The 14,635-nt window shown below is 49.0% G+C and overlaps 1 protein-coding gene across 8 annotated transcripts in view; it reads right to left on the bottom strand.

Annotated features, from left to right (window-relative positions):
* Window positions 1-8,352: 8,352 nt before the first annotated feature.
* The window catches only part of Rad51b (RAD51 paralog B), a 701,675-nt gene continuing 695,392 nt past the window's right edge, over window positions 8,353-14,635 (bottom strand). For 3 of the 8 annotated variants that reach the window (XR_001236788.1, XR_001236784.1, XR_001236787.1), the window contains 3 exons: window positions 9,455-9,526; window positions 9,180-9,319; window positions 8,353-8,670 (listed from right to left, as the gene is read on the bottom strand). The gene's annotated coding sequence lies outside the window, so the exon portion shown is untranslated. The remainder of the gene's footprint in view (window positions 8,671-9,179; window positions 9,320-9,454; window positions 9,527-14,635) is intronic. The other 5 variants (XR_001236790.1, XR_001236785.1, XR_001236791.1 and 2 more) reach the window with 3 other exon arrangements.

Below are 14,635 nucleotides of genomic sequence, written 5' to 3' on the forward strand. Positions count from 1 at the left end.
CTCTTAGCAACCCTGGCAGCAGCGTGACTTACATCTCTAAGCTTGGAGGGAGTGTGGTCATCACACTCAGCAGGTCTAGGGGACATACTGAGAACAGATCCCTTCCTCAAGGCCACCTGAACGCCAAGAGGCTCTCATTAATGCATATGTGGGAAAAGTCGTGTGAGGAACTGTTCCGGGAAAACCTGACGTCCTACTCCATGACTAACTGGCATGAGATGGAGCCCTATAGACAGGTGGATCATGGGCACAAGAGCCTGGGCCTCCAGGATGGTCTTGGCTGGACTTTCTAAGAGGCTCTGGACAAACTCCATCTTTTACAAAATGAGAGGGTTGATCTCTGTCTGACCTATTAGCTCTAATTCTCAAGGTATTAGTGTTGACAGAACATTACGATATTTGAAATGTGAAAACTGTATGATTTAAATTATCTTAGGAGATATTTATACTCTTTGCAGTCACAAAATGTAAGTTTGATTTTGAGATTCATAACAAACCAAGGAGAGACTTCGGGGCTCCCATTCAGGCCTAGAACAGGCACAAGGAAACTACAAAGCCATTTGCTTCTGAAGCAGATCCTCCCAGGCCCATTCCTCCCCTTTCACCTGCAGGGAATGAAGGGGTGCATGTTCCTTTCAGGGTGCTGAGGAGTACGCAGGGTTTGTTCACAAGACAGGATATTAAAAACCTCCTTTTGGAGGTTTTCGTTAAAACCTTTTAATTAAATTTAAGATCAAGCACATTTTTCAGAGTTGCTAAGGCCCACGTTCTGTTTTTCTGTGAGTTTCCAAGACCGAGTCTCAAAGGCAGTTTGTTCTCTACCTTTAGAGAACTGGGAAAAGAGCGGTGGGTTTTGTGATTCCTATTTGCAAGCCTCACGGGAGACAATGCAAAAACTCCTCCACAGCCGCAGGAAACCAAACACCTGGGCTGGGAAGGAAAACTACCTGCAGCCCACCGAGGATGCCAGCAAGACGCGGCCAGGGAGAGGCGGGGCGCAGCGGCTGCCCTGCCCGTTGAAAGCCTACTTTTGTTCGATCGACACCGCAACCATCCGGCAGCTCCCCGTGCGGAGGGAGGGCCCATACCACGGAAGGTGTGATTTTTCCCGAGGGTCGATTCCGAAGTCGCAGTGGGCTGCAGGCAGTGGGTGACGCCTTTCCTGCGCGCGTCTCGTCTCGGGCCCTGAACTTGGGGGCCGACAGGACCTTCGCGCCCCGCCGCGTTCGGGTTGGTTTGCGCTGGAATGCCACGCTTTTCAAAGCGTCTGAGTGCGCGGCCCTTTCTCAATATGGACAGCGATGGCTTGATAAGGAGCCCAGGGTCTGGTTCGCGGGTTCACGGCCCCCGCAGGCCGGCACTGCCCGCTGGAGGCGGGGACCGGGGCCGGGACCCGGGCCGGGGCCGCGCTCAGCTGTCTTTCCGGCCGGCGCGGGGACCCGCTCTGCCCAGTGCAAGGGCCCCTACTTCCCAATCCTTACTTCTGGCGTTAGAGAAGGAACGCAGACCCGTCACCCCCACCTCCATCCTCAGCAATCCCCCCAGCCCCCGGCTCGGGACACCCCCAAGCCTGCATCAGCTCAGCGCAACCCGAGCGCCCCCTCCGGCCGGCCGCCCCCAGCCCCCTTCGCCGCTCGCTCGGCCCCACAATGCGCCCTTGTGCCGGGCCTGCAGCCAGGCCGGGGGTTTTGGCGCAAGGATCGGGGCAATATTCGTCAGATATTTAAAACAGAGCCGAGAGAACAAAGTGGGTCTTTGTGCAGCGGGGCGGCCGGGAGCAGAGAGGCGCTGTCCCCCACCCCACCCCCAGCCCCGCGCACATGGCTCGGCGGGGCGCACGCGCAGCGCGCTCCCGCGCGGGTTCCCGCACGTTTGGCGCCCCCGGGGCTCCGGGTGAAGTGTTAACCCTTCCCCGCCTGCTCCCCGCTGCGCGCTGGGAGAGAAGCTGGGGTAGTCTACTGGCCACGACGTGTTTAATTGAAAAAAGAAACAGTCATTTTCCATGTTTCTGCAGGAAGCATAGATCATTAAAATAAAATGATATACCAATTGGGAATCCAGGTTTTAAATGACTGGGGATAATAGGACGCCTGGGCCACGTAAAAAGCAGGTCTTTTGGAAAAGACGCCTCCTTTGGACGCAAGAAGTGAAACCTGTTGGAAGGAATGAGACTCTTCTGCCTTGTTTATGCTGGGCGACCGACCGGCCCTTCCTTTTCCTGCTTGTTGCCAGTTGCGATGTGGAAGATACGTTGGTTTATTGTCAAGGTCCGGGCTTTGCTTTAGGTTGTGAGCTGGATGGCATTTATTTATTTAAAAAAAAATGGCCGCATGACTTAGATACGCGTGAAGTGTTTGCGGCACAGGGATTGTGTCACGATCCAAGAAATAGAATTAATCCAGTTGTACGTGGATGCACACACTCATGACAGCGAGAGAACACAGTGTGAGTAATAAATACATTCTGCTGTTTCTGGGGAAGGAGATTGAAGACGTCTCTCAAGTCCACCGAAACTTGGGGATGTGATGCGCAGAGTATTTCATGCTGCCTTCTGCTTACAAGGATGTGCCCCCCAGTACGAAATGAAGCGACAGGCGGAGGCCGGGGGAAGCCCACGGCAGGCTTAGAAGTGAGTGCTTGCGCTTGAATTATCCAGATGGATGTCTGGGAAGGTGGGCTCCAACAACCAGAAGACTCCAGAATGTTCCAAACCAGGCTCCCGGTGCAGGTCCAGCCTGGTTAGATGCTCAGCCCGTTCCAGCAAGTCAAGGGGTGTGTGTGTGTGTGTGTGTGTGTGTGTGTGTGTGTGTGTGTGTAAGGATCAAAGGGGCATCTCCTGACTTGCAGGCTAACATTCTGTGCTTTAGTTCACCCTGCCTGCCTGTGTGTACACATCTGAGGAATTGATGGCTTTTTTTCCTTCATAGCTCCATTACCAGGTGGTGGCCACTGGAAGGTGAAGAGATTTTTACTTTTTCTTGGTGTTAGGGATTAAACCTAGGGCCTTGGGCATGTTAAGAGTGTGCTTTACCACTGAGGCCTGGCAGAGGGATTTTATGTGAGATCATCTTGGTAAGAAGCTCCTTTACCATCCTTGACCTCCAGGTCTCCAGGGCAACTGCTACTGGGATGTCAATGACACCAGATCCTGTCCCTTAAAGGCCAATGCTGCAGCAAGGGCAGATAAATAATTTGCAGTAATAGTCACGTAGCAAACATTCTTAAATGTGGGCTGGCTAGTGGATGATGAAAGTGGTTTTTTCTACTTTCTTCTACATTCTGGTTCTAGAATTCTGGGCCTAGGACATAGTCTAGACGTAGTGAATGTCTGCTCCTGGGACACTCACTCTAGAACCAGCTGCTGCCCTAGGAGAAGTCCAAACACAGAGAGGATAGAACTGCAGTACTGCAGTCAAGACCTCTCTCTGTGCTCCTAGCCAGCTTCCCAACCACTGCCAGTTTGTCTTGGGTGGCCAGGTTACGGAATCTTCAAGACTCCAGCGCTAGTCACCATTTAACTGGAATAACGAGAGATCTTGAGCAAGAACTGGCTAGCTGGACTCTTTTGGAGCTGTGAATGATATAATAGTCTAGATGTCCCCCCAAAACCTCATGCAGTCATAGGTGGGGCATTTCAGAGGTGGATGGATCTGGAGTATATGATGCTGGGATTGATTTGTGGTGCAGTGCTGGAATTAAGGGTGCTGGGGTTAAGGGTGTGTGATTGCTAATTTAGTCCACTGATAGAGTTGGCACCCACCCTAAGCCAGGTAACCTAGATAGAATATAAAAGGGGCAGAGAGAAGCTGCTCTTGTTGCTCGTAGTTTGCTACCTCTGCCTTCTGCCTACCATGAACTATTTCTCCTCTGCAATGCCCCTCTGCCATGCCGCCCTGCCAGGGAGCCAGCCAACTATGGACTGAAACTTCTACAAGCTGTGAGCCAAAATAAACCTTTCCTCCTTTAACTTTGGCTGTCGAGTATTTTGTTTCAGCGACGAGAAAAGTAATTAAGAGAGTCATAATTGGGCTAAGATCCTGAGTTTCAGGGCAGTCTGTTATGTATCAAAAGGTAATGAGGCAAGGACGAAGTGCTGCGTGGTAGTAGAAAGAGTATTTTCTGAGGTCTCAGCCACTTTGGAGAACTCAGCTCTTTCTCAGCCTTTCTTCCCCAGCTCCCCCAACACCATCCATCCTCATTTAGGAGCTCTGCCTGTCATGTGTTCGCATGCAAACCTTGTGTGGTCACTGATTACTCTGAGTACATTAGTCTCCTCTACCCAAAGATGGATGCCTGCAGGGGAGGGCCTACCTTCTATTTCTCCACTCTTGAGCACTGACAGATTTGTCAGGCTGTTCTAATGGACCACTGTGGGGAGTAACAGCCAGAAGAGCATCTCAAGGCAGGTAGGTGATTCAGCTTCTCATCTGCGATGGTGGATTCCTGCTCTAAGCAGTTGGGTGGCTGCTGCTGGGGCCCACCAAGGTGCCAGCCACACCATGGAGGAGTCTGAACCTCGCTGATACTGTGGCCACTCAGGGAAGAAGACCAGGCCCAAGGAGCAGGTGCTCTTCTCCTGTTCAGATTTGCTCCAAGGCAGCCCCAGGAACCTGAAGGGGAGCCAAAACTTGGAGTAGGAGAAGACCCCACACAGGTGTGAGCCCCAGGAACCATCCATAGAGCTCCAGAACCAGCCAGGAGCCCATCCCACAAAGGCACCCCCATGTGTCCGTGTCGTCCTTCCACTGCCCATGGATGGAAACGTGTGCTTCAGCCATCCTTGGGATGAGGTAGAGACCCAGGTCCACCCAGGTAGAACTTGGCGCCTCCCAGGAGCCTGTGCACCCAGTGCACACTCAGAGTGTGGGAGGGGAGGGGGATAGCGGGCCGGGATGGGGGTTCAGGAGGAATCCCTCAATCCTCCAATCCGTGCTCTTCTGTGAGCCCAACCTGGCTGTAGGCTGGGGACGCAGTCGGGACAGAGGCTCACTCCTTGCTCTTAGGTAAAACACTTGGAATCTGATACATACCTCACTATAGGGCAGGTGGTGACAGTAGGGTGGGGGAGCTACAGTCTTCCTCCCACATTACTTCAGATGTTACCTCCTGACATCACTAGAGACCTAGAAATCCCCATATTACAAGGTGGGAAGGAGTGTGGGCACCAGAACCGCAGAACCTGGGTTTGAGTCCTAGCTCCACCACTTACTGGCTTTGTGACCCTAGACAAGTTACTTAAACTCCCCTGCCCTCTGTCTTCTTACCAGTAACAAAGGAACAACAATAACACATGAATTACGGTAAAAGACACATTGCCATTAACTGCCCTTAAAATCCCTCCCCTTGCTCTGAACACTCTTATCCCACCGTTCCTGCCACTTTCTGAAGCAGTTCTGAAAGTCCTATTTCCCGAGGAGATGGATAGGAGCCATCAAACCCAGTCTGATCTTCCGGGCCAGCGTGCTGTGTCCCCACCGAGGGCTGCTCCTTCACGCTCGGGGTTCACACAGCCCAGAGCCTCAGCTCCTTCTTCTGAAGCTTGGGCTTCCCTCTGGCCAGTCATGGGTACTTGGCTGGAGCAGAAGGCAGAGAGGACCTGGGCCTAGGAGGGCAGGGAATGAGGCTAGGGGTCCCAGGAAGCATTTCCATTTCATCTTGACCCCATTCCGGACCTTGGTCCGTGGAGTCCCCAGCAGTGTCAGGAGATCGTGATGTGCAGGCGCTCGCTGTTCCCATCCCTTTGACCTCCCCAGAGCCATAGCTCCTTCTCAAACTTAAGGAGGTGTGGGCAGAAGTGGCGACGCCCAGGGATATGCTGGGTGTGCGTTTCTGAGAGGAAGCTGCCCCGCGTTTAGGTCTGCATTGCCTGTGCTCACTATCCCTAACATCAGCCGTCTGCTCCGAGGACCACAGCACTTTCCTCTGAGCCATCAGCATGGGGTAGAATCACACCCACGTCATGGCGCCACTCAGATAGCATTGAGAGCTACTCGTTCAGGGACAGAACGTATTCTCCGCTGCGATGCCAGGGCCTCTTCAGGGAGGGTCATTTTCTCCAGAAAATGTCCACTTTACCTCATCTTTCAGGGGCCCACTTCCTGACCAATAGGCTCAAGGTAAGCGACACTCTGGCGCTGGGTCTGGGCAGGACTCCAAACCCCCGGTGTTTCCAACACAGAAGGGTCAAAGTAAATCTTTACTTTCCTTAAAGTAGTTTAACAGAGACAAGACATTGGATCTTTCCTCAGCACATCTCAGTAGTTGGATTTCCACTGTCATCCAGACTCAGGACACAGAAAAATAAGGCATTAAGCCCTACTGGTCTGACTGGTTTATCCATCATATTCTATTACCTTCTAAGAAGTCTGCCTTATTAGCATATCTGATCAGTGCAGCACACCTGGTTAGAAGGTTTAGGTGGTAGCAAGGGAATGATGTGGGGTTGTTTTTTTGCCTCCCCAGATGTAATTCTTTGGGCTCTCCACCCAGGGTCACTACTACCCCATATGGTACCTACGTACAGACCTTTAAAGGGCACTGCCTCTCTGTTGATAGAGCCACACCTGGGCACAGCTTGGCTCACAGCGCAGGCTGTTTGCTCACTCATTGGTTTACCAGGTGAGTTGGCTTTGTGCGGTGACCAGCCTGCACAACGGTAAATGGTGTGTCTCTACCCAGTTACTAGCTCCGGTTTCTCATTTTGGAAAGGTGCTTGTTAGACAGAGAAGAGGAGGAGGATCCTTCTCACTGCGCATAATAGGTTCTTGGAGGCCCAAGTGTGACACCTTAGGTGGGCATGCATTGAGGTCTGGGAGAGTTTGGGGACACTGTACAGCAGGGCAAGAAAGCTCACTTCCTGAAGTTCAGGCTCCTGGTGGTAGAGCAGCTGGCCAGTCATGCATAATCTTGCCCAGAAACCTGGATTTGTTCATTTGGATGCTTTATGTGAATTTCCAAGAACCTGTCGCCCTCTCCTGAGAAAGACAGGGGAGGTCCACGGTGCTATGCTCCTCTCATTTGCTCTGGAGCTTTGGCTTGTGGTTCGGCTGGGCACAGAGGGTTTTAATGTGTCTCTGATTTCAGATCTAAATCCAATCACCTGTCTGGGTTTGGCATCCCTGCTTCGATGGGTCCATTTACAAGCTCTTTGCGGTATGGTCTTGTGGGTCGGGGTGTTATGTCTAGAGGACTTCTTGCCGGATCATCTTCCCTAACTGTGACCCAGCTTAAGCACCTCTAAAACAAAAGGAACAGCACACAGCAAGTCTACAGTATACTTAAACTTCAGGAGGAATCATGGTGTCCATTTTAGTTAGGTATTTTGTAAAGAGATACATTACTAGACCCACCGTCAAAGCCTGTAAGTAATCAAAGGTTATCAGCTAGTGTAGAGATAGTTGTTCATTCATTCATTCATTCATTCATTCATTCATTCACAAACTTACCTGAGTATCTACGTGTGTCAACCCTGGGCTGGGCTCTGGGTAAAGTTGCAAATGACAAAAAGGCCCTCTTGCTTCAGTTGGAATATCTTTTTCTCCAAAAGGCCTCCCCCAACCACTCACTCACAGACTTGGGGCTCCCTGCACATACTACCTTTTGGGAAACTGCATCCACTTTATTGAATTTACTCTGTCTAAGCCCAGGGGCTCACCTTCAGGAGGAGAGGGACCGTACCATGTCTGTGTTAAGCAGGGAACCAACACCCAGTTCACTGGCTCACTGTGACTGCAAATGATGTGTAGGTAGAATCACTTTGTTGCCCAAGTGGACTGGAAGTTAGAATGGCTGTCCTTCCAGGGATGTCCTCGTGTTAGGAAATCTGGCTCCTGTGGAGGGTCAAGTTCCATGAGGAGATTCTTCTGCCCCTGAGAAGGCTGGGACAAGATGATTACCAAGTTCCCTTAGCCTAATGCCAGAGATTCCAGGCTGGTGGGGTTGAGGGTAAGTGGAGCACAGGCGTAACCAGGCGAGGCAAGCTTGCGCAACCACTCCTGGTGCTCAGGCTCCTGGCCTGATTCTAATTCAAGAAAGAAAGAAAGGTGCAACAAGGAGCCCTCTGTAGGCCTGATGCTGACCATCCTTCACCCCGTCCCATGGGACCGTGAGCAGGTCTGCCAGAGACGGAGGTGATGTGCGAACAGGGAGCAGTGTGGTAGCTGCGTGGCTGATCTCTTACATTTCAGAGCTCTGGGTCCAGTTACACGCGTTGTCACAGTGCACGGAACCCATGTCACCAGTGGGGAGGGGAGTAGCTTGGGCCCTGGTTGCTGACAACATGATTTTGTTTGTGCTGGGCCAATAACTTCTGGCTCTCCACTCTGTTTCTAATAGCCACTGGAGGACAGCTTGTTTTTTCTGTTTGGGGACCTTATTTGTTTCTCTCGTAGGATGAACTATAACCAGCAGAGGGTTGCAGGTTTGATGTCCTTAGGGTCCCGGTGAGGCCTTAACCCAGGTCCCGGTGGCCGGTGTGGAGAAAGGAGGTCATCTGAGCTCTGCCCCAGGAGGAGGTGTGTGCTCCAGGAATGAAGAGCTGTTGGTTCTTCTGGGATTGGGTTCAGCTGCCCTCTTTAGTTCTGAATGGCCGCAAGCTGTACATGGCAGCTACTCTGCATAAGCCTGTCCCGCAGGAAGTGAAGGGGAACGGAGAGAAAAAAGAACAGGAACCTAAGAGAAAGGAATGAGAGAGAACTGAGAGAGAAGACAGGTGATTGTGGAGAAGGACAGTGACACCGTCGGCAGCCTCAGGCAGCACTTTGGGACATGAAGGCGAAGTGGGATGACCCAGCAGGCCTGCGTGAAAGCCGTTCTCGCTGGCAAGGGGCTCTGGGTTCCCCTTGAGACGGGGCTACCATCTTGAAGGGACGGGCGGGCGCATGAGTGGATGGAGGCATAAACGACCTGAGAGACGGAACAATGGGGCAGCGTCTGCCAGGAACTGAATGAGTAAAACGGGGAAGATTAAAAACAAGAAAGTGAACCATGAGAGAATCTAATGAGGGGGTTTAACCATTTCAGGCAGGGGCGGCCAACTGCAAAGTTGATGGTTTGGGAGGGCCTTGTTTCGCCCTCCCCTCCAATCTCCTAAAGTAATCCTAAATAAATGCACAATCTGAGCAAAACACAGAGTGTTTACATAGTAAACAGTTTGAGAAATAATCCCCAACCCCCCTTACCTGCCAGCTCTCCATCTCCATTTCTTCCTTAAGAAACTCCAGAGTTGGGTGTCGTGGTGCACGCCTGTAATCCCAGCACTGCGGGAGGCTGAGGCGGGAGGATTGCAAGTTGAATCCCAGCCAGGGAAACTTACCAAGACCTTGTCTCAAAAAAAAAAAACAAAAAAAGAAAAGAAAAAGAAAACGAGTGGTAGCTCAGTGCAAAGGCCCTGGGCTCAACCCCCAATACTGCAAACAAACAAAACAAAAAACCCTCCAGAACCACCCCTGTTGACCTGCAAGGCCTGTGTCTACTTCTTCCAAATCTCATCCAAGTACATTCAGTCTGTGTACAGACAGGCGAGGACCTGAAACATGGTTGGGGGGATAGGGAAAATAAGCTGTAGATTCCTTTGAGAATAGGAGGAGTTCAAGAGCCTTAAATCTTTCAGTCACTCCTACTTAGGGGTTTGGAGTATTGATTACTCAACAATCACAAATCACTGGGGGGAACGTCTCTGCTAGCCCTTCAGTAAAAAATGTTAAGTACAGGCTTTTCCCCAGAGAAGACTCTTAGGGACTAGTTCATAGGAGTCAGGGTAAAGGTTAGGGGTCAAAGGGCTGCACCCTCAAGTCTTGAACTAATAACGTGAGCAGCCCGCTCAGAGGCGAGCAGGCCTCCTCTTTCCCTAAAGGTCCTCATAAGAAACCAGAGGGAGACAGTGTCAGGTCACAATGGCTCCCCATGGTGAGACGGGTCAGAAGGGGGTCAAGCAGAGGCTGGAGATGGGGTGCCCGTCTTAGGTCCCCCCATCTCAGGGACGCATTGACTCACTGGGGAAATCCCTGGACTCCTGGTGGACTCAGTGCAAGCACCCGTGTGGATGTGTGCTTAGGTAAGTCTGGGTTGCCTTAATGTCAACAATAGCAAGGAAACACTGGCCTTTCCTCCAAAAAGGAGGCGATACTGTGTTCAAGCTTACACAAGAGGAAGGCAAGGAGGTCTGACTGCCGGAAAAGCATCAGCTTAGAATCTCAGGAGGAGTTGGGAGGTGGAGGGAGAGCGCAGGGAGGACCCAGGAAGGGGATCCTGGCGGCTCGGCACTGAGTCTTGCTGTGGGAAAGGCAGAGGGCGTGGGTCAAGTGAGCTTCTAGGAAAAACCATCAACCCTGGAGGGTGAACAGCTTGCCTCGCCAGAAGCCTCCAAGGGGCTGCTTTGATTGAGGGGAAGACACCACGGTGCGCCATGCAGAAGTAACCCTCCCGGGAAGGTGGGCAGTTTAACGGGTTTTCACCCGAGGGTGGAGACCGTCTCACCTTCTTTTTCCCTGCGTGCCTGAGCGCTTCGCGTCTGTCTTTATGGTCTTTATGTGTCTTTCAGGGGAGGCTGTCATGAACCCTTTGGTGCCTCCCTTTGTGGATTCCTCCCACCATCTCTCTGGCTTCCACTGCTAAATCTGCTCCCGCCTGGGGAGGTGATAGTGCTGCTTAGCGTTGACCATCTTGCTTTCTCGCCTCAAGACTAGACTTTAATAAGACTAATTCTGAAACACTCACGACTTTTCACTCTTTTGTTATTTAAAGTTCTTACTTTACTCGTGTTGTCAGTCGATGTTTCTAATTAAAAAATAAAAAATAATAGCCAGGCCTAGTGACACTGCCTGAAGCCTCAGCTTCTTGGGAAACTGAGGCTGGAAGATCACTTGAATCCAGGAATCTGAGGCCAGTCTGGAAAACATAGCAAGACCTCACCTCAAAAATGCATGAATGGGGTGGCTGGGGATGTAGCTCAGTGGCACAGCACCTGCCTGGCAAGCGCGAGGCCCTGCATTCGATTCCTGGTACCAAAAAAACCAAAAAACCAAAAAAACCCCCCGCAAAACCCAATAAATAAATAAACAGTTAAAAATAGATCTTCTCCAAGGAGCACACATCAGGTGGGAAAAGAATTCCTTGTGTGTTGAGCCTTACTGACCAAGGCTAAAATATTCACTGCTTGTGTGCACGTGACCTCGACGATGATCCCCAAGTGGTAGTTGCCTGTATATGAGGAATTTCTTTTTTGAGGGGCTACTGGGAATCGAACTCACGAGCTTATGCTTGCCAGGCAGGTGCTGTGCCGCTGAGCTACATCCCAGGCCCAAAAGGTTTCTTCTTGTCTCCTGCCCTTTTAGCCTCCCCTCAGTTGTATTTTGTTGCTAAGCTCTGGAGGAAGGATTTAGACAGAAGAGACCTGAATAAAGCAGGGTTTAGGGGAGCTCAGAGAGGAAGATGCAGTTCTTTAAGTTTTATACGGGAGACATTGTCATTCCTAAGTCTGAAAGGTCATGACTTAGCAAGGAAAGAGCTAGAGACATAAACAGTCCTTCTGCTTTCTGGTTTCCTGTGCATACCTTGCCTTGCCTGAGCCCAACTAGAAACCAGAGGTCCAAGGTACCCCATTAATGCAACACAGACAGCTCAGTCTTCCGGGGCACAGGACGGGGTCATGGGTGGTAAGCAGGTCTGGGGAAGCAGATGGAAAATACCCGCCCAGAAGTACAGATGAGATTTGTTTATTTTTATTTTTGTCAGTGCTGGGGATCAAACTCGGTGTACTGTACCACAGAGCTCTTCTACCAGTTTGAGATTTGTTTTTAATAACCTCCAGCCAGCCGGGCATGGTGGCGCACGCCTGTAATCCCAGCACTCAGGAGGCTGAAGCAGGAGGATCCTTGCGAGTTCGAGACCAGCCTGGGCTACAAAGTGAGCTCAAGGCCAGCCTGAACTGCATAGGGAGACTCTGTCTCAAAAAGACCAAAAAACCCAAAAAACCAAAAAAAAAAAAAAAACCACCAACCCTCCAGCCTTTTGCTTCTTCCTCCATTGGAATACCTGTCCCTGTGTGCCTTGCAGGTGCTAGTACTTCTGCTACTTCCCCAGACTCTGAGGCCCTCCGCTCCGCCTCCCAACCAGGCCACCAGCGCTCAGTTTGTGGGCCTGCCTTCTCTTGCCCACTATCAAAACCGAGGCTGAAGATTCCTGCGGCTGGCCACGGCAAAGCAACAGGATCCAGATTTATCCTCTCATTGTAAACAACTGGAAGAGGGAGCAACAGAGTGTACTGATGGCCTCAGATATTGCACAACAGGCAGGACTGCAATCTCTCAGATAAAGGAAACAAATGAAGCGAGCCCTCTGATCACCCCAGTTTCTGATTGGAGATGCGTTCTGGACTTCCCAACAGGAAAGGAAGTCAAGCAGAGCATGGGGATCATGCTGATTTGAAAGACAGAAATAAATGTCAGAAAGATTTTAGATGGGAGCTACGGGTCAAGATTCTAGAAAAGAAAAGGCTGTGTAGAAAAGGCTCCAGGCCCCGGATATAGCTCAGCAGCACAGCACCTGCCTGGCAAGCATGAGGTCATGAGTTCGATTCCTGGCACCAAAAAAAAAAAAAGAAAAGGCTCCATGAGTGCCCATTGAATGATTGCTTAATCCTAAAGCACACACACAGAGTGAAGCTTCCTCAGGCTGGGGAAAGAGCGGCCAGTAGGTATGAACTGAACAATCTAGAAAGCTCACATGAGACTATAAAGAGCATATGGATCAGAAAAAAGAGAGAAACTTTAGGCTCTTTCTGACAGTGTAAACCACTGGAGTAAAGGAATAATCTTATCTATAAGGAATTATCTTATCTATAAGTAACCAATGGCCTATCAGATAAATACTTAACACTTTTCTTTCTTTTTTTCTCTTTTTTTGGTTTTTGAGACAGGATCTCATGAATTAGTCCAGGTTGGCCTTGAATTTCCCACGCAACCCAGGTCAGCCTTCAACTTCCAATCCTCCTGCCTCAGCCTCCCAAGTGGGGAAACTATGGGCATGTGCCAGCACGCTTGACTTAAAACTCAATGCTCTTTAAAAGAAGATAAAAACTCACAAATAGTCAACAATGTAACCTTCAAAATAATGAGCACCCAATAAAAAAAACTACTGGAGTCAACGGGCAGGGGCAAAATGTGACCCAAAAGAAACGTCAGTTAATAGGGACATACCCAAAAGTGACAAGAGTTAACTAAGGGAGCAGAAAGGCATATTAATAGCTGTTCTAAGTATGCAAAAATATGCTCAGGAATTTAGGGAAAAACGCGAATGGGAAGATATAAAATAAAAACCAAATAGAACTTGCAGTGACGAAAGAATGCCACATCCGAAGTCAGCGGCTGGAATTTAAAGCAAATCGGACACTATAGGAGAAAAAAAGAGAAAGAAAAAAATATAGTAAGAGAAACTCTTCAAAATGAAGCCCAGAGGGGGAACTGACTTAAGAAAATAAAAAGAAAGAAACGAACAAGCTCAGTTACATGGTGGGCAACACCAAATGGTATAATATTCAGAAGGAAGGTGAGCAAATTCTTGACAAAATCATGGCCAAAACTTTTCCAAACTCGATATAAAAAACAAACTGTAAATACTAGTGATCAAAAAAACACAATGAATGTCAATCAAACTAAAACCATTTTAAGGTACGTCATTATCAAAGTATTAAAATTAGTGATAAGACAAGATTTCAAAAGCAGCCTGAAAAGTAGATACAACTTAAAGTGCTTTAGACAGTATAAGAAACATCTACTTCTGATTAGAACTACACAAACCAGAAGACAGTGTGATGAAGTCTTTAATGTATTAAAATAAAAGAAGGATCAACCTAGAATTCTGTATGTAGTGAAAATATACTTTAAAAGTAAAGGCACGATAAAGATTTTTTTGAGACAAGTAAAATTCTAGAGGGTCTACCGCAAGCTGACTTGTTTCACAAGAAATGTTAAAGGAAGTTCTTTCGGCAGAAGAAAAATAATATTTGAATTTACATAAAAGAATGAAGAGCGCCAGAAAGAGTAAATATGAGGGTAAATACTAAAGGCTTTTTTTCATTTAAAAAAAATTTTTTTTTTTTTTTTGAGACAAGGTCTTGCTATGTAGCCCAGGCTGGCCTCAAACTTGTGGTGATCCTTCAGCCTCAGCCACCTGAATGCTGGGATTCCAGGCAGGGGCCACCATGGCTAGCTTAAAAAAACTCTTTAAAATATTAAAGCAAAAATAATAACAAAGTACTGTAGAGTTCATAACATGTGGAGAAGTAAAATTTATAATTATAGCACAAAGGACAAGGGCACAAGGTGTGATAAAATAACTGGTGAATGTTTAAATTGAAAAATTTTTACAGTAAAAGACACATTGTGTTAATTCCCCGCACTTGCTTAGAACACACATATATTATTGTTCTTTCCACTTTCTGAAGCAGTCCTGAAAGTCCCCTTTTGTGAGTTTTTCTTTATGATGTGTGGTCAAAAATACAGTGAATGCTAGTGCTAACTGCCATCCAACAGAACAACAGGCTTAGAAAAACATTGTGATGAAGAAAAAATGTTCTCATCTGCTTTATTCATCATATTTGAAACCTTGCAACGTCTCTTTTTCAAAGTCAAAATGG

Source organism: Chinchilla lanigera, unplaced genomic scaffold (assembly GCF_000276665.1).
Source record: "Chinchilla lanigera isolate Chin_1 unplaced genomic scaffold, ChiLan1.0 scaffold00065, whole genome shotgun sequence".
Lineage (NCBI taxonomy): Eukaryota > Metazoa > Chordata > Mammalia > Rodentia > Chinchillidae > Chinchilla > Chinchilla lanigera.